Source organism: Natator depressus, chromosome 6 (assembly GCF_965152275.1).
Source record: "Natator depressus isolate rNatDep1 chromosome 6, rNatDep2.hap1, whole genome shotgun sequence".
Classification (NCBI taxonomy): Eukaryota; Metazoa; Chordata; order Testudines; family Cheloniidae; genus Natator; species Natator depressus.
The window spans coordinates 99,532,088-99,549,358 of record NC_134239.1 but is presented as its reverse complement, the minus strand read 5'-3'; the positions used below and the strand labels follow the sequence as shown (position 1 = coordinate 99,549,358).

At 40.5% G+C, this 17,271-nt stretch overlaps 1 protein-coding gene across 3 annotated transcripts in view; it reads left to right on the top strand.

Moving 5' to 3' along the window:
- The window catches only part of EFCAB11 (EF-hand calcium binding domain 11), a 128,597-nt gene that overhangs the window by 60,647 nt on the left and 50,679 nt on the right, over window positions 1-17,271 (top strand). The gene's annotated exons all lie outside the window — the stretch shown is intronic.

Sequence of the window (17,271 nt, the reverse complement as noted above, 5' to 3'; positions counted from 1 at the left end):
AGGTAGTCTGAGTGTGAAAGCTGAATACAAGGTGGAACAGATCGTTTAGCATAAGTAGTTAGCACATATTCTAAGGGACCATTCAAGGTAGAGTGGCCTGTTAACTCTTCTGCAGTCACAGGACAACAAGCAGGGGGTCAGTGGGTTACAGATTATTGTGATAAGCAATAAATCCAGTGTCTTTGTTCAGTCCATGATTTTTAGGTCTGATCTACAATACAGACCTATATTGGTATAACTACATAACGAAGGGGTGTGAAAAATACACACCCCTGAGCAACGTAGTTATACCGACCTAACCCCCCATAGACAGCGCTATGTCAGTGGGAGAGCTTCTCCCGCTGACATAGCTATCACCTCTCAGGAAGGTGAATTAACTATGCCAATGGGAGAGCTCTCTCCTGTCAGCTTAGAGCATCTTGATTAAAGCACTACAGCGGCGTAGCTGCACCGCTGATGCAGCATTTTAAGTGAAGATGTGCACCTACGTGTCTAGTGAAGTTATACATTTAAGCTAACTTTGCTAGCATGGGGTAGCAATTTGTGGTGCACAAGAATATAATTTACTTAACACTCTCCCTGTGCAGTTCAGCAACTCTTTGCTGCTGTTCCACTGGTTTCTTTTCCCCCCATGTTTGTTCTTGCATGGCTGGGTGGCTTTTCCCTTAGGTAGGTCATGTTGTGTACCCAGCATGCACTATTTTCCAGGAATTATGTGCATTAGAAGGCAATCTAATTTTGACTGGTCAGACCTTAGGATGAAAGTTTTTCATTCGGCATAGCTTGAAGTGTGAGAATGCTGTTTATTTAAATGCAAAGTGTTTTATTTTACTTTTTTCCCCATTTTCTTGGTTTTGGAACTTCCTCCAGTATGTCACATTAAGGCTGAAGCAAAAATCTACTTTTGCTAAAGCTATTCTTTAAGAACACTGAAGACAGAAAAAGGTATTTGGACAACAGGGGAATTTTTCCTTGGATACTCATAAAAATACATACTAAGTATGAAACATTATGTAAGACTGAGCAGAGTTCTACTCCTTACGTGCTGAATGTTGAAAGGGACATCCTTGTTAAAAATAATTTCCCTATGTTACTAATAATATTTATTTAAAACTGAAAAAAATCACTTATTATTAATGCTAATTGCTTTCTTTCCTCTACATCTCCAGTCTTGTTTCCTTTTGCAGTCCATAATCTGCACTGTTCCAACAGTTCAGGCCCTCTTCTATTTCCTATTCATTCACTTCTCCACAAACATCTCTGCTTTGTTCTGTGCTATCCCCTACACCTGTAGCACCCTCTCTGACCTGGTCTGCATGGTCCATTCTTTTTTGTCTTTCAAGTCATTCCTTAACACCCTCTTCTGCCATTGTATCTACATATAATTAACAAAATAAAACATTCTTAGTCATAGAAATGTGTCCATGTTGATGGTATTAGATCTGCCTCCAGTAGAAATGATCATGAAGGCGATGGTTACTCCCCTGAAGGCCCCAGTTGGATAGCTCTTGCTAGGCATACTTAAAAGCTGGTGCTGGGTGATTGCTCCTCTTCCCTGAAGGTGCTTTTATATGAGGTTCTGCACAGGGTTTTTATTACCGTTCTTCCTCTTCTATCTTATTGTTTGTTAATTTCACTTGTTTGTCGTAAAGTACACTGAAAACTCTCTAAAGTCTGGGATCACATCTTTCTATGTGTTTGTACAGTTCCTAGTACAATGACACACCAACTGGAGTCTCTGAATGCTACTTCAATAGAAATAATACAGTAAATAATAACAAAGACAGCAGGAATCTTCACATATATTAAGAGAGCATTCTGGGGAGACAAGTCTAGTGGTCAAAGGGTGCCTGAGGTAGCAGTGAAAAACCAAGCATCTCTCTAGCAGCCCGGGGACAAAAATCAAGGAATCAGAGTTGTGACAGTAGCTGGGCAGAAGAGTGCTATGCACAGGGGACTGTTAGGTTTTGTTTTTGTGGGGGTGGAGAAAAAGGGAGGAAAGAATGGAGAGAGCCAAATTATGGAAGATCCAAGCCCTATCTAGTCTCAGTTCATATCTAGTTGTATAGAGGGAAAGGAAACTGAGAATGAAGACTTGCCACCAAAAATAGAATTTTAAATGTACTGAAGTCCTAAATGCACTTTAATACTATAATATGACAAAACAGGAACATGAATATGTATATCATATTCTGCAAGGAGACAAAAATAAGTAATGAATTGTTTTGTAGTGTTACTGTCTCTGCTGCTCTGTTTTCAAGGAGCACAGTATCTGTGAATGAGTGTCATTTTCCCTCATGATTTATAATTGGTCCCTATGAGGAAAGTCAATTATTTCATGTGGAATAGGCTTGAAATGGCAGAAATGTAATGTATTTTTATTCTTATGAGATGTAGATTTGCCTTTATTCAGCAGCAGCGAAATAAACAAAATGAATACTTTAATTAATCTGACTTGCAGAGCACTTGAAACAATGATCTGGGTTTATGAAGATAGCAACAATAAACCTCCCACCGGAGAAACCTCAGGCTCGCTGAGTCACTGAATTAGAAGTCTTAGGGCTGTAGAGATCTGAAAAATTCCTGTTTCATATGCGCTGAAACATTTTGTGAGAAAATTGTTGAATCTTTCACAGAGAGAATGTTTAGACTAATTTGAGGGGTTTTTTTTTAGAGTGTTTTTCTATTTTAATTTTTTGTGTTTGCTATTTTTATATTAGGAAATCAATTTTTAATACAAAAATTATCCTTTAGGGAGTTACTGTTCTAAATGTGTTGGTGATGCTAGTGAAATTAAAAATATACGCTTGCCAAGTCCTTTTACTGAGAAAAGATTACATCTTCAAAACATTCTATACACATCAACTAAGTAAGCTTTCAAAAAGACATTAACAATAAGTTCTTGTGAAGAATTTTAAAATTAAGTTGCCATACGGTGAAAGGGAATTCTGTTATGGATTAGAGAATGGCTAAGAGACAGTAAGCAGTCAGTATGTAATTTTGTTGTAGCAACGTGGTCCCAGGATATTAGAGAGACAAGGTGGGTGAGGTAATATCTGCGCCAATATAAGATATTACCTCACCCACCTCTTTGCTCTAGTAACCAGTCAGGTCTGTTTTTATCCTGGCAAAAGATTGATTGGTGTAGTCCAAGGATTCATGCTAGGGCCAGAGTTGTTTAATATATATATGTACTATTGATCTGGACTAGAAGGTGGCAGTACTTACCGATGATAACATTATTTTTGGTTAGTCAAGAGTAGAGACGACACTGAGGAACTTCAGAAGAACCTAATAAAGCTAGGTGACTAGACAGCATAATAGTTGATGAAAAGAAGTGTTGATAGTGCAAGATAACAGATTGGAGTGAATTATTGCGGGGTTCCAAATTTATTGTATCATCTCAAGAAAAGGACCCCTGGGCATGATTGTGAGCAGCTCAATGAAAATCTCTGCTCAATGTCGAGAAAGTGAACAAAGTATTAAAAGATGTACAAAGAGTGGAATAGAGAATAATACTAAAAATAATGTAATGGCATTGTATAAATCAATGGTATTTCCTCACCTGGAATGCTCAGTTTACTCTCTCTCTCTCTAATATAAATAAATAAAGGGGTTCAGAAAAGGGAACACAAGTAGTTGAAATTCCATATGAGAAGATATTGTGGAGTTTGAGTCTTTTTAGTTTAGGGAGCAGATGATTAAATGGGAACATAAACGAGACATACAAAATACTGATTGTTATAGAGAAGGTAAATTAGGCACTTCTGTTTACCCTTTCTCATTACGGAAGAACAAAGGGACATTTAGCAAAATTGAACGGCAAGAAATTTTAAAATGATAAAAGGAAATGCTTTTTTTCCCCCCCCACATTATTAACCTGTGGCACTCATTCCACAATATATAATCAAAGGTAACTATCACTTAAATCAGCCTCTGGTAAGCATCAGTACCAGATGACTGGAGGGTAGCTAATTTAATGCCTATATTTTAAAAAGGCTCCAGTGGTGATCCTGGCAATTACAGGCCAGTAAGCCTTACTTCAGTACCAGGCAAATTAGTTGACAATATAGTAAAAAAAAGTTATCAGACACATAGATAAACACAATATGTTGGGAAGGAGTCAAGACAGCTTTTGTAAAGGGAAATTGTGCCTCACCAGTTTATTAGAATTCTTTGAGGGGGTCAACAAGCATGTGGACAAGAGTGGTCCTTGGAATATAATATATTTGAACTTTAAGAAAGTCTTTGACAAGATCCCACACCAAAGGCTCTTGAGCAAACTAAGAAAGATAGAAGGGAAGGTCCTCTGATGGATCAGTAACTGGTTAAAAGACAGGAGACAAAGGGTAGGAATAAATGGTCAGTTTTCACATTGGAGAGAGGTAAATAGTGATGTCTCCCAGGGATCTGTAGTGTGACTAGCACTGTTCAACATATTCATAAATCATCTGGAAAAAGGGCTAAACAGTGAGGTGGCAAAATTTGCAGATGATATAAAATTACTCAATACAGTTAGGGAGAATTAAAAAGGGATCTTACAAACTGGGTGACTGGCCAACATAATGGTAGATAAATGCAAAGTAATGCACACTGGAAAACATACTCCCTACTATACATACAAAATAGTGGGGTCCAAATTAGCTGTTACCACCAAAGAAAGAGATCTTTGGCATCATTGTGGCTAGTTCTCTGAAAACAGCTGCTCAATGTGCAGCCAGTCAAAAAAGCTAACAGAATGTTAGGAACCATTAGGAAAAGGATAGATAATAAAGCAGAAAATATAATGCCACTATATAAACCCATGGTATGCCCACACCTGGAATAGTGCATGCAGTTTTGGTCGCCCCATCTCAAAAAAGTTATATTAGAAATGGGCACGGTACAGAGACAGACAAAAAAATGGTTAGGGATATGGAGCAGCTTCCATATGAGAAGAAATTTTAAAAACCAGGATTATTCAGTTTGGACAAAAAATGATCAAGGCAGGGATATGATAGGGGTCTATAAAATTATGAATAGTGTGGAGAAAGTGAATAAGGAAATGTTATTTATCTCTTCACATAACACAAGAACCAGGGGTCACACAATGAAATTAATAGGCAGCAGGTTTAAAACAAATAAAAGAAAGTACTTCTTTACAGAACATAGTCAACCTATGGAACTCTTTGCCAAGGGATGTTGTGAAGGCCAAAACTATAACTCAATTAAAAAAAGAATTAGATAAGTTCCTGGAGGATAGGTCCATCAGTGGCTTTTAGGCAAGATGATCAGGGATGCAACTCTGACTGCCAGAAGCTGGGACTAGATGATGGGATGGATCATCTTCTCACTGTTCCTTTTCATTTCCATTTAAAGAGCTTCCTCATTTTTTGTAGTTCCTCTTTCTGAAGTTAAATGCTATGATGGTGGGCTTCTTTGGTATCGCCCCCAGCCCCACAAGGATGTTAAATTTAATTATATGATGCTAGCTATTATCGAGTGGTTCAGCTATATTCACCTCTGAGACCAGCTCCTGTGCTCCACTTAGTACTGAATCAAGAATTGCCTCTCCCTTGTGGGTTCCCGGACTAGGTGCTCCAAGAAGCAGTCAGTAATGCTGTCTCGAAATTTTATTTCTGCATCCTGCTCTGAGGTGACATATACCCAGTCAATATGGGGATGGTTGAAATCTCCAATTATTATTGAAAGAAGAAAAGGAATACTTGTGGCACCTTAGAGACTAACCAATTTATTTGAGCATAAGCTTTCGTGAGCTACAGCTCACTTCATCGGATGCAGCTGTAGCTCATGAAAGCTTATGCTCAAATAAATTGGTTAGTCTCTAAGGTGCCACAAGTACTCCTTTTCTTTTTGCAAATACAGACTAACACGGCTGTTACTCTGAAACCTGTCATTATTAATTGAGTTTTCTATTTTTATGGCCTCTCTAATCTCCCTGAGCATTTCACAGTGACCATCAGTATCCTGGTCAGGTGGTTGGTAATATATTCTTACTGCTATAATCTTGTTATGCAAGCATGGAATTTCTATCCATAGAGATTCTGTGGTACAGTTTGATTCATTTAAGATTTTTACTATATTTGAGTCTATGCTTTCTTTCACATATAGTGCCACTCCCCCACCAGTGTGACTTATTCTGTCATTCCTATATATTTTGTACCCTATTACTGTGTCCCATTGACTGTCATCATTCCAAGTTTCTGTGATGACTATTATATCCATGGGCACAGCAGGTGGAACCCCACACTGGGGAGGCTAGCCCCCAGCTCCACCCCTTCTGCCCATGCCCTCCCTAAGGCCAGAGCCATGAGACCCCCTATGCTCCCCCCCCCACCTGCGGCCAGAGCCATAAGCCCCTCCTCCACGCCTGGAGAGCCCTCCCCACCCAGAGGAGCCCCAGGCTGGCCAAAGCCCTAAACCCCCTCCCCCCCTTCCACCTGCCCAGAGGAGCCCTGAGCCAGTTGCAGCCCAGAGCGCCCCCCAGCCCCATGCCCGGAGGGCTGGCCAAAGCCCTGAGCAGAGGAGCCCTGGCAGAAGCCCCGAACCTCCCCTGCCTTCATGTGATGTAATTGAATAGGACTCTTTTACATTTGACTGTTTCACTTCAGTTCCCACCTGTACTTTATCAACTTCTATCCTCTCCTCTTTACTAGGATATAGAGAATCCCAATTAACAGAACCTCCCCTCAAGGATGTCTCTGTCTGAACTATGTGTTCCTCCATACCTGTTGGCTTTCCCCCAGCCCTTAGTTTAAAAACTTCTCTACAGCCTTTTTATTTTACATGCCAGCAATCTGGTTCCATTGTGATTTAGGTGGAGCCTATCCTTCCTGTATAGGCTCTTCCTTTCCCAAGAGGTTCCCCAGTTCCTAATCAACCTAAATCTCTTCTTCCTGCACCATCATCTCATCTATGCATTGAGACCTTGCATTTCTGCCTCTCTCACTGGCCCTGTGTGTGGAACTGGAAGTATTTTAGAGAATGCTACCATGGAGGTCCTGTACTTCAGTTTCTTACCTAGCAGTCTAAATTTGGCCATCTGGACCCGTCTCCTATCTTTCCCTATGTCATTGGTACCTACATGTACCATGACCTCCGGCTTTGCCCCAACAATGCATATAAGTCTGTACAGATGTCTTGAGAGATCCGCAATCTTTGCATCCAGCAGAGGGTTCCCTATGCAGTTCTCCTGGTCATCACAAACCCAGCTATCTATATTTCTAATGATTAAATCCCCCATTACTATTACCTGTCTCATCCTAATAATTGGGATTCCCTCCCGCAGAGAGGTATCCTCAGTGTGAGAGGATATCAGGACATTATCTGGAAGGAGAGTCCCCATTATGGGATCGTTTCCCTCCACTTCAGTTTGATGTTCTCCTTCTCTGAGACTTGCATCCTTCTCAACAGCACAGAGCCTTTCAGAATGGGGATGGAACCACTCTACCATGTCCCAGCAAGTCTCATCTATGTACCTCTCTGTCTCCCTGAGCTCCCCCAGTTCAACCACTCTGGTGTCAAGAGCCTGTACTTGGTCTCTGAGGACCATGAACTCCTTGCACCGAATGTACCCATATGCCATCTGCCCACAAGGCATGTAATCATACATGCTGCATTCAGTTCAATATATACTGTCAATATATACCATCAATTTAAAAATCATGTTTTGTTCTGAAAACATTGTGACTTCTCTTGCTATAAGTGACCCCTAAAATTACTGTGATTAAAAGATTAGATTTTTTTTTCAGTTTACTTTTGCACAATTCATAGCACTTTTTTTATAGACAATTTCATTGTTTTGTTGATGGTCAGTTGCACTTCCAGTTTCATGACTATGAAGTCACGTGCATTCTCTTCCCCAGATTTTGCAAGAGGGTGTTTACCAATAAAACTAGTAGCTAAATTGAAACTTAAGAGGCAGCACAAAGGGGTGTGTGCACAAAGAATGTCAGGAGCAGAAGGGGTGAGTGAGTTTGGCATAGTTGCACTTGGGTCTGCCTAGAAGACCTTTCTTCAACATCAGTTGGAGACAAGAAAACTCTTATTTGGTCAGTATATTTATAAAGTAAGTTAAATTATGTGTAGTTCTTCTGGAGAGTGAGGGTAGTGAAACACCAGTCACATAAGGTAAGTATGGTCAGGTTTAAAAGATAAATGTCAGACTTAGATTCCTGATATGTTCATCAGCACCATTTTCTCTTTCAGAAGTTCATGATAAGGTTTTTTACCATTCTTTATTGCTCCCTCTCACTGAAGAAATATCCCCTTCTCTAGGATGGACACTTATAACGCCTGAAATGTTTAGAACTATTACATCTGTCTTCTGGATGTTAAGGTTGTTTGTATGTTAGATTCAAAAGAAAGAGAATGTAGAAAATTAGTATATCCTCAGTTTGCAAGATAATTTTGTATATTATTATAAGTCTCCACTAAGGAATGTTTTGTTATTTCGTTATCACTAAGGGGTTTTGAATTAGGGGCTAGCGTTCCATCTTTCCTGCTCCTGTCTATATTATGTCCTCCATCTCTAAGTCGTCCATGAATGTATTTCATTGGCATTAATGGGACTTAAGAACATGCACAAAGTTAACCACTGGCTTAATAAGAGCTGCACTGAATCAACACCTAAAGGAAGTATATGGGACTCCCCATTTACAGATACACAATAAGAAAATAACTGAAACTTTGATTTAGACTTAACATACAACTCCTGTGAAATCTTAATGTTATATAAAAGTACAGTAGAACCCCTATTTTTACAAACATCAGTCTTATGAACAACTGGTTATATGAACCATTTATCTATCTCCAAAGTCATCTTTCTGCCACCAAATGTGATTTCAGTCCTTCAGCCATCATGCAAGTGGCTGTACGGGTTTGAAAAGACTGAGAAATTTGTTAGCAAAGAGGAGATGCAGTTCTCTCAAACAAATTAAAATGAGGTACACTGTATATGTTATTACCATTCATTATGTGTGCTATCACTGAACTATTAATAAATTAACTTATGACCGCACTTACTGTAATTTTGCGATGTTCCATTTTGTGAACTTTTCAATTTAATGAACCCCTCAATCCCTAATTAATAAAATAGGGGTTCTACTGTACATAAAAAGCATGTAGCCTCCGCGTACTGTCCAGATCCTCAGACCTTTATGTATATTCACTTGTTACATCCTTTTAGGTGTCATTGGTAATTCTTCTTTCCCATATAAGATTTACCATTAGGTTCCTTAATGTAAAAACTGAGGATTTTATTATTATTGTTAAACATTCATATTGTGCTTAAAGGTCTCAGCCAAGTAGTACCTTATTGTATTATGCACTGTACAAACATACATGACAGACACTACTGGAAAGATTTTGCAAACTTAACAGTGCTCCTTTACTATCCCCAAAGGGGTTGGATGCCTCAGACTCATGTCTTCTAGCAGACATCCTTCCTTACTGTACTATCAGATACCATGTGTTTTCTCAAAATCAGAGCAACACTACATTATTATTTTGTTGGTACTCACAATATCCTTTGTATCATTCTTTGGCTTGGTACTAGTATTTGCCTTTCTTTCAATAATGAATTTCTCCTTAGCATTGAAATGGTCTATATCTAGTACCTATTCTCCTGGTTCCATTAGATATAAAATGAATTCTAGTCAGGAATCCAACAAAGGAAGTTGCATTTTTCTCCATCCTCAACATAGTAGTCACCTTTCCTTCCAATTGCTAAAATTCCATTGTGTCTACACCAGTGGTTCTCAAAAAAAAAAAAAAATTCGTGGACCACTTGAAAATTGCTGAGGGTCTCAGCAGACCGCTTAATGATCTTTCCAAATGTTGTTTGTACCGTTAGCTAACTATTGTAAAGCACTTCGTATAGAAGCACTATATAAAAAACAAAAACTTAAAAATGGTTTTTTTTGTTCTACAAATAAAAGCACACAACTCATATTTTAATATCAGTAGTCTTACCTTTCTAATGCAATGGATGTGCCCTTCCTCCCCTGCCGCGGCAGCCCCTGAACTGGGGCTGGGATGGAGGGCCGTCTCTCCCTGGCAACCGCAGCCTTGGAGCTGGGGAAAGTCACCTCTTTCTCTGGCTGCCACAGCCCTGCACGTCCCAAATTCCCCCCACCCCACTTCTCACCCCACTGCCCCCTGTTTTCCCCAAGGCCAGCACCTCAGCTTACATGTGTGTCTTCTCCAGGGTCCAGGCACCTAATTAGTGGAGCAATGCCTGCACAGCTCCACTAATTAGGTGGGTGCCCCTTCATTCTCTCGTGTGCAGCCGCCCAGGTGTGCACCTTAGAGGAAACTATCCGAGGACCACTTGAACAGAGCTCGCGGACTACTGGTGGTGCACGGACCACAGTTTGAAACCCCCTGGTCTACAGTATTCAGCTCTGGATGAGAATCAGTCTGAAATGTGCTGCCAAAGGATGTGTATTCTCATATTTTTGAGCACTCCCAGCATTCCAGGAAACTTTATTATAAATTTCATAGAAACATCAGTCAGTTGCCGTCGAATAAAAGATAGCTTACCTAAAAATCTAAAATCTTTGATCCTTTTCTTCACCAGTTATTGACTCTTGCCCTCTGCGGGATAATGCTTTGTTTCTTAATGATAGCCCACATGTATTGAATATGATTTGAAGTTCTACAGGAGTCCCAGATCCAGGATACAGTTTTTTTAAGCAAAGGTATTATTATGCTGAAATTCGTACTCTCTTGTTTGACCGAAATCTCTGTGCATGTTTTCTACCAACCAGTCTTTTATTCTAACATATGTTTTCTTCTGTTATACTTGCTAACGTCACTAAACCTCTAAAGAGGGGGAAAAGGGAAAGCAGCTTCCTATCTTGCTTTTAGTGTCCGTGTCATCAGTTATTCAAAAAAGAAACAAAGAACTGTAAAGAGGGTTTGATTTGCATTAATTATCTGCTCAGAAGTGAACAGGTGAGCTTTCGGAGCATCTTCTAATCTTAGTTTGGACAAGGAAGGGCTGGGATTTACTGGCAACCTGGATAATTCAATGGATTAATTAAGCTCTGAAGTAGACTCACGGACTTTAAGGCTAGAAGTGACCATCATGATCATCTAATCTGACCTCTTACACATTGCAGACCACAGAACCTCACCCACCCACTCCTGTAATAGACCCATAACCTCTGGCTCAGTTATTGAAGTCCTTAAATCATGATTTAACGATTTCAAGTTACAGAGAATCCACCATTTACACTAGTTTAAAGCTGTAAGTGACCCATGCTCGATACTGCAGTGGAAGGCCAAAAACCCCAGGGTCTCTGCCAGTCTGACCCGGGGAAAATTCCTTCCTGACCCCAAATATGGCAATCAGTTAGACACTGTGCATGTGAGCATGATCCACCAGCCAGATACCAGGGAAAGAATTTTCTGTAATAACTCAGAGCCCTTCCCATATAGTGTCCCATCACCAGCCTACTATGTAGCTGCAACTGTTGTTGTTGGCGTAGAAACTTGACTTCTTGGTGTCTTTCAACCAGGGGACTTTGTGTTCCTTCATACATTAAAGCAAAGTATGTTGGGTTTCAGCCTACGTTTCTTGCTACTGCTATTAAGATATAGTCTGAACTATCATTCAGCCTAGAATCATAGAAGTGTAGGGTTGGAAGAGACCTCAGGAGGTCATCTAGTCCAACCCTCTGCTCAAAGCAGGACGAACCCCAACTAAATCATCCCAGCCAGGGCTTTGTGAAGCTTGGCCTTAAAAACCTCTAAGGATGGAGATTCCACCACCTCCCTAGGTAACCTATTCCAGTGCTTCACCACCCTCCTAGTGAAATAGTGTTTCCTAATATCCAACGTAGACCTCCCCCACTGCAACTTGAGACCATTGCTCCTTGTTCTGTCATCTGCCACCACTGAGAACAGCCTAGCTCCATCCTCTTTGGAACTCCCCTTCAGGTAATTGAAGGCTGCTATCAAATCTCCCTTCACTCTTCTCTTCTGCAGACTAAATAAGCACAGTTCCCTCAGCCTCTCCTTATAAGTCATGTGCCCAACTTCTCCCTTCTTTCTGAAGTGGTTCTTATACAGACAGTTGAAACAATAGTAACACAACATAGCTAAGGTTTCAGAGTAGCAGCCGTGTTAGACTGTATCCGCAAAAATAAAAGGAGTACTTTGTGGCACCTTAGAGACTAACAAATTTATTTGAACATAAGCTTTTGTGAGTTATGCCATTTCCTGGGGTTCCCTCCAGGACCTCTGTATGCCAGCCCTTAATTGCCTCCATCCAGAAAGCCATTTTAATATCTAAAGTGGAGTTAAAGCACCACATCTGCCACAGTGAGGGCACAGGAATCAGTCAGTATTTCCATTTGGGGTCCAATACTTGATAGCATGATGTGAAAGCAGAAAACCCTGCCACCTTATTACATATAGGTTAACACTGAACGAACATCAAAACATGAGAGGCCACCACAAGAAGACAATCATTTGTTGGTTATGTTAACACTGGGACAGAATAAGAGTGAGAGGTAGTCCTTTCTCCTCATCTCTTCTCTACCCAACACGATTTAGAAATAAATCAAACTTTCCTCCAGGGAGTTCTGAGACTTGAAATTGTGGGATAGGACTGTGTTAAAGGTGATAAAATAATTATTTCAAGATCAATCAATTATGGACACCGAGGCTTTAGGCAATGCATTAGATTAATTCATATTCCAATATTTGCACAGTTTTGACTGAAACAATTGCACGCTTAATGTCCATGATGTGAATAGATTCCAAAGATTTCTCACATAAAATGAAACTGCAGTAATTTGATCTTTGAGTTACAGAGGTCTGAGCTATAACCTCTACATAGAGCTCATTAAAATGGACATGGTAGATAAATGCAACTATATGAGAAGGTGGGGAGAGTCCTTCTTTGAACCACAGGAGTCTTTCTTTGAACCACAGGTCTTATCTTGCTACCTCCTCCACATATGTAACTATAAAAAATAATCATTATGAAATACTGTTGAGATCAGCTCACTTCATCAGCTCACTGCATCTGATGAAGTGAGCTGTAGTTCACGAAAGCTTATGCTCAAATAAATTTGTTAGTCTCTAAGGTGCCACAAGTCCTCCTTTTCTTTTTGCGGATACAGACTAACACGGCTGCTACTCTGAAACCAGTTGAGATCAGTGGTTCTCAACCTATTTACGATTGTGGGCTGCATATGTGGCCCATAATGTGTTATGTGGGCCTCATCCAATACTACCTCTATGGCCCTGAGGATGTCACCTGGGTTGCAGCTGTGTGCTGATTGGTCCTCAAGTGGCCCACAGGCCATAGGTTGAGAACCACTGGTTTAGATAGTTTCTTACTCCACTCTTGTCTTTACAAAAATGTATATAAATAGTTCTAACACTTGCTAGTAAGGGAGACGAGGCAATTTGTTTTACATTTGATAGAACTATCCTGGGTGAGGATCTTAAACTGAATATATGAAATTTCTGGTACCAGATTACCCCGTTATCATGTTGTGTGGTAGTGTTAGGTACTCCGATAAATAAAACAAGTATTGGAAAAGCAAAGATTTTCAGACAACATTGTTTGGGTTAGAAATATGTAGGATATTTTTTATTATAGGAGAGCTTACAAATAACTTTAAAACAGGATCCAGTGATGATTTTATAATCTTTCTCCAGTTTTGGAATATGGAATCATAGAATTAGAGGACTGGAAGGGACCTTGAGAGCTCATCTAGTCCAGTCCCTTACACTCATGGCATGATTAAGGATTATCTAGACTACCCCTGACAGGCGTTTGTCCTACCTGCTCTTAAAAATCTCCAATGATGGAGATTCCACAACCTCCCCTAGGCAATATACTCCAGTACTTAACTACTCTGACATGAAGTTTTTCCTGATGTCCAACCTAAACTGCCCTTGCTGCAATTTAAGCCCACTGCTTCTTATCCTATCCTCAGAAGTTAAGGAGAACAATTTTTCTCCCTTCTCCTTGTAGCAACCTTTTATGTACTTGAAAACTCTTATTATGTCCCCTCTCAGTCTTCTCTTCTCCAGACTAAAGAAACCAAATGTTTTCAATCTTCTCTCATAGGTCATGTTTTCTAGACCTTTAATCATTTTTGGTGCTCTTTTCTGGACTTTCTCCAATTTGTCCAGATCTTTCCTGAAATGTGGCACCCAGAACTGGACACAAAACTCCAGCTGAGGCCTACTCAGCGCGGAGTAGAGCGAAAGAATTACTTCTTGTGTCTTGCTTACAATGCTCCTGCTAATACATCCCAGAATGATGTTTGCTTTTTTTGCTACCGCGTTAAACTGTTGGCTCATATTTAGCTTATGATCCACTCTGACCCCCAGATCCCTTTCTGCAGTACTCGTTCCTAGGCAATCATTTCCCATTTTGAATGTGTGCAACTGATAGTTCCTTCCTAAGTGGAGTACTTTGCATTTGTCCGTATTGAATTTCATCCTGTTTACTTCAGACCATTTCTCCAGTTTGTCCAGATCATTTTGAATTTTAATCCTATCCTCCAAAGCACTTGCAACCCCTCCTAGCTTGGTATTGTCAACAAACTCTCTATGCCATTATCTAAATCACTGATGAAGATATTGAACAGAACCGGACCCAGAACTGATCCCTGAAGGATACCTCTTGATATGTCCTTCCAGCTAGACTGTGAACCACTGATAAATTACTCTCTGGGAACATTTTTCCAACCAGTTATGCACCCACCTTATGCACCCACCCAGCTCCATTTAGGTTGTATTTCCCTAGTTTGTTTATGAGAAGATCATGCAAGACAGTATCAAAAGCTTTACTAAAGTCAAGATATACCACATCTATCACTTTCCCCATCCACAAGGCTTGTTACCCTGTCAAAGAAAGCTATTCTTGACAAATCCATGCTGTTACTTATCAACTTATTATCTTCTAGGTGTTTGTAAATTGATTGCTTAAATATTTGTTCCATTATCTTTCTGGGTGCTGAAGTTAAGATGGCTGGTTTATAATTCCCCAGGTTGTCCTTATTTCCCTCTTTATAGATTGGCACGATATTTTCCCTTTTTCAGTTCTCTGGAATCTCTTCCATCTTCTATGACTTTTCGAAGATAATCGCTTATGGCTCAGATAACTCCTCAGTCAGCTCCTTGAGTATTCTAGGATGGATTTCATCAGGACCTGGTGACTTGAATCTAACTTGTCTAATTTCAGAGTAACAGCCGTGTTAATCTGTATTCGCAAAAAGAAAAGGAGTACTTGTGGCACCTTAGAGACTAACCAATTCATTTGAGCATAAGCTTTCGTGAGCTACAGCTCACTTCATCGGATGCATACTGTGGAAACTGCAGAAGACATTATATACACAGAGACCATGAAACAATACCTTCTCTCACCCCACTCTCCTGCTGGTAATAGCTTATCTAAAGTGATCACTCTCCTTACAATGTGTATGATAATCAAGTTGAGCCATTTCCAGCACAAATCCAGGTTTTCTCACCCCCCCACCCCCATACACACACAAACTCACTCTCCTGCTGGTAATAGCTCATCCAAAGTGACCACTCTCTTTACAGTGTGTATGAAAATCAAGGTGGGCCATTTCCAGCACAAATCCAGGTTTTCTCACCCCCCCCCCACCCCCATACACACACAAACTCACTCTCCTGCTGGTAATAGCTCATCCAAAGTGACCACTCTCTCTACAATGTGCATGATAATCAAGGTGGGCCATTTCCAGCACAAATCCAGGTTTTCTCCCCCCACACACACACAAACTCACTCTCCTGCTGGATTTGTGCTGGAAATGGCCCACGTTGATTATCATGCACATTGTAGGGAGAGTGGTCACTTTGGATGAGCTATTACCAGCAGGAGAGTGAGTTTGTGTGTGGGGGGGGGAGAAAACCTGGATTTGTGCTGGAAATGGCCCACCTTGATTATCATGCACATTGTAGGGAGAGTGGTCACTTTGGATGAGCTATTACCAGCAGGAGAGTGAGTTTGTGTGTGTATGGGGGTGGGGGGGTGAGAAAACCTGGATTTGTGCTGGAAATGGCCCACCTTGATTTTCATACACATTGTAAGGAGAGTGGTCACTTTGGATAAGCTATTACCAGCAGGAGAGTGAGTTTGTGTGTGTGGTTTTTGGAGGGCGGGGGGAGGGTGAGAAAACCTGGATTTGTGCTGGAAATGGCCCAGCTTGATTATCATACACATTGTAAAGAGAGTAGTCACTTTGGATGGGCTATTACCAGCAGGAGAGTGAGTTTGGGGGGGGGGGGCGGAGGGTGAGAAAACCTGGATTTGTGCTGGAAATGGCCCAACTTGATTATCATACACATTGTAAGGAGAGTGGTCACTTTGGATAAGCTATTACCAGCAGGAGAGTGAGTTTGTGTGTGTGGTTTTTGGAGGGCGGGGGGAGGGTGAGAAAACCTGGATTTGTGCTGGAAATGGCCCAGCTTGATTATCATACACATTGTAAAGAGAGTAGTCACTTTGGATGGGCTATTACCAGCAGGAGAGTGAGTTTGGGGGGGGGGGGGGCGGAGGGTGAGAAAACCTGGATTTGTGCTGGAAATGGCCCAACTTGATTATCATACACATTGTAAGGAGAGTGATCACTTTAGATAAGCTATTACCAGCAGGAGAGTGGGGTGAGAGGAGGTATTGTTTCATGGTCTCTGTGTATATAATGTCTTCTGCAGTTTCCACAGTATGCATCCGATGAAGTGAGCTGTAGCTCACAAAAGCTTATGCTCAAATGAATTGGTTAGTCTCTAAGGTGCCACAAGTACTCCTTTTCTTTTAACTTGTCTAAGTAATTTGTAACTTGTTCTTTCCCTATTTAAGCCTCTGAACCTATCTCATTTTCACTGGAATTTACTGCGTTAGACATCCAATTGCTACTAACCTGTTTGGTGAAAACTGAAACAAAAAAGTCAATTAGCACTTCTGTCATTTCCACATTTTTTGTTATTAGTTTTCCCCTCTCATTGAGTAATGGGCCTACCCTGTCCTTGATCTTCCTCTTGCTTCTAATGTATTTGTAGAATGTTTTCTTCTTACCTTTTGTCTCTAGCTAGTTTAATCTCATTTTGTGCCTTGGTCTTTCTAATTTTCTCCCTACATAGTTGTGTTATTTGTTTATATTCATCCTTTGTAAATTGACCTACACTTTTTGTAGGATTCTTTTCTGAGTTGCAGATCACTGAAGATGTCCTGGATAAGCCAGGACGGTCTCTTGCCATACTTCCTATCTTTCCTAT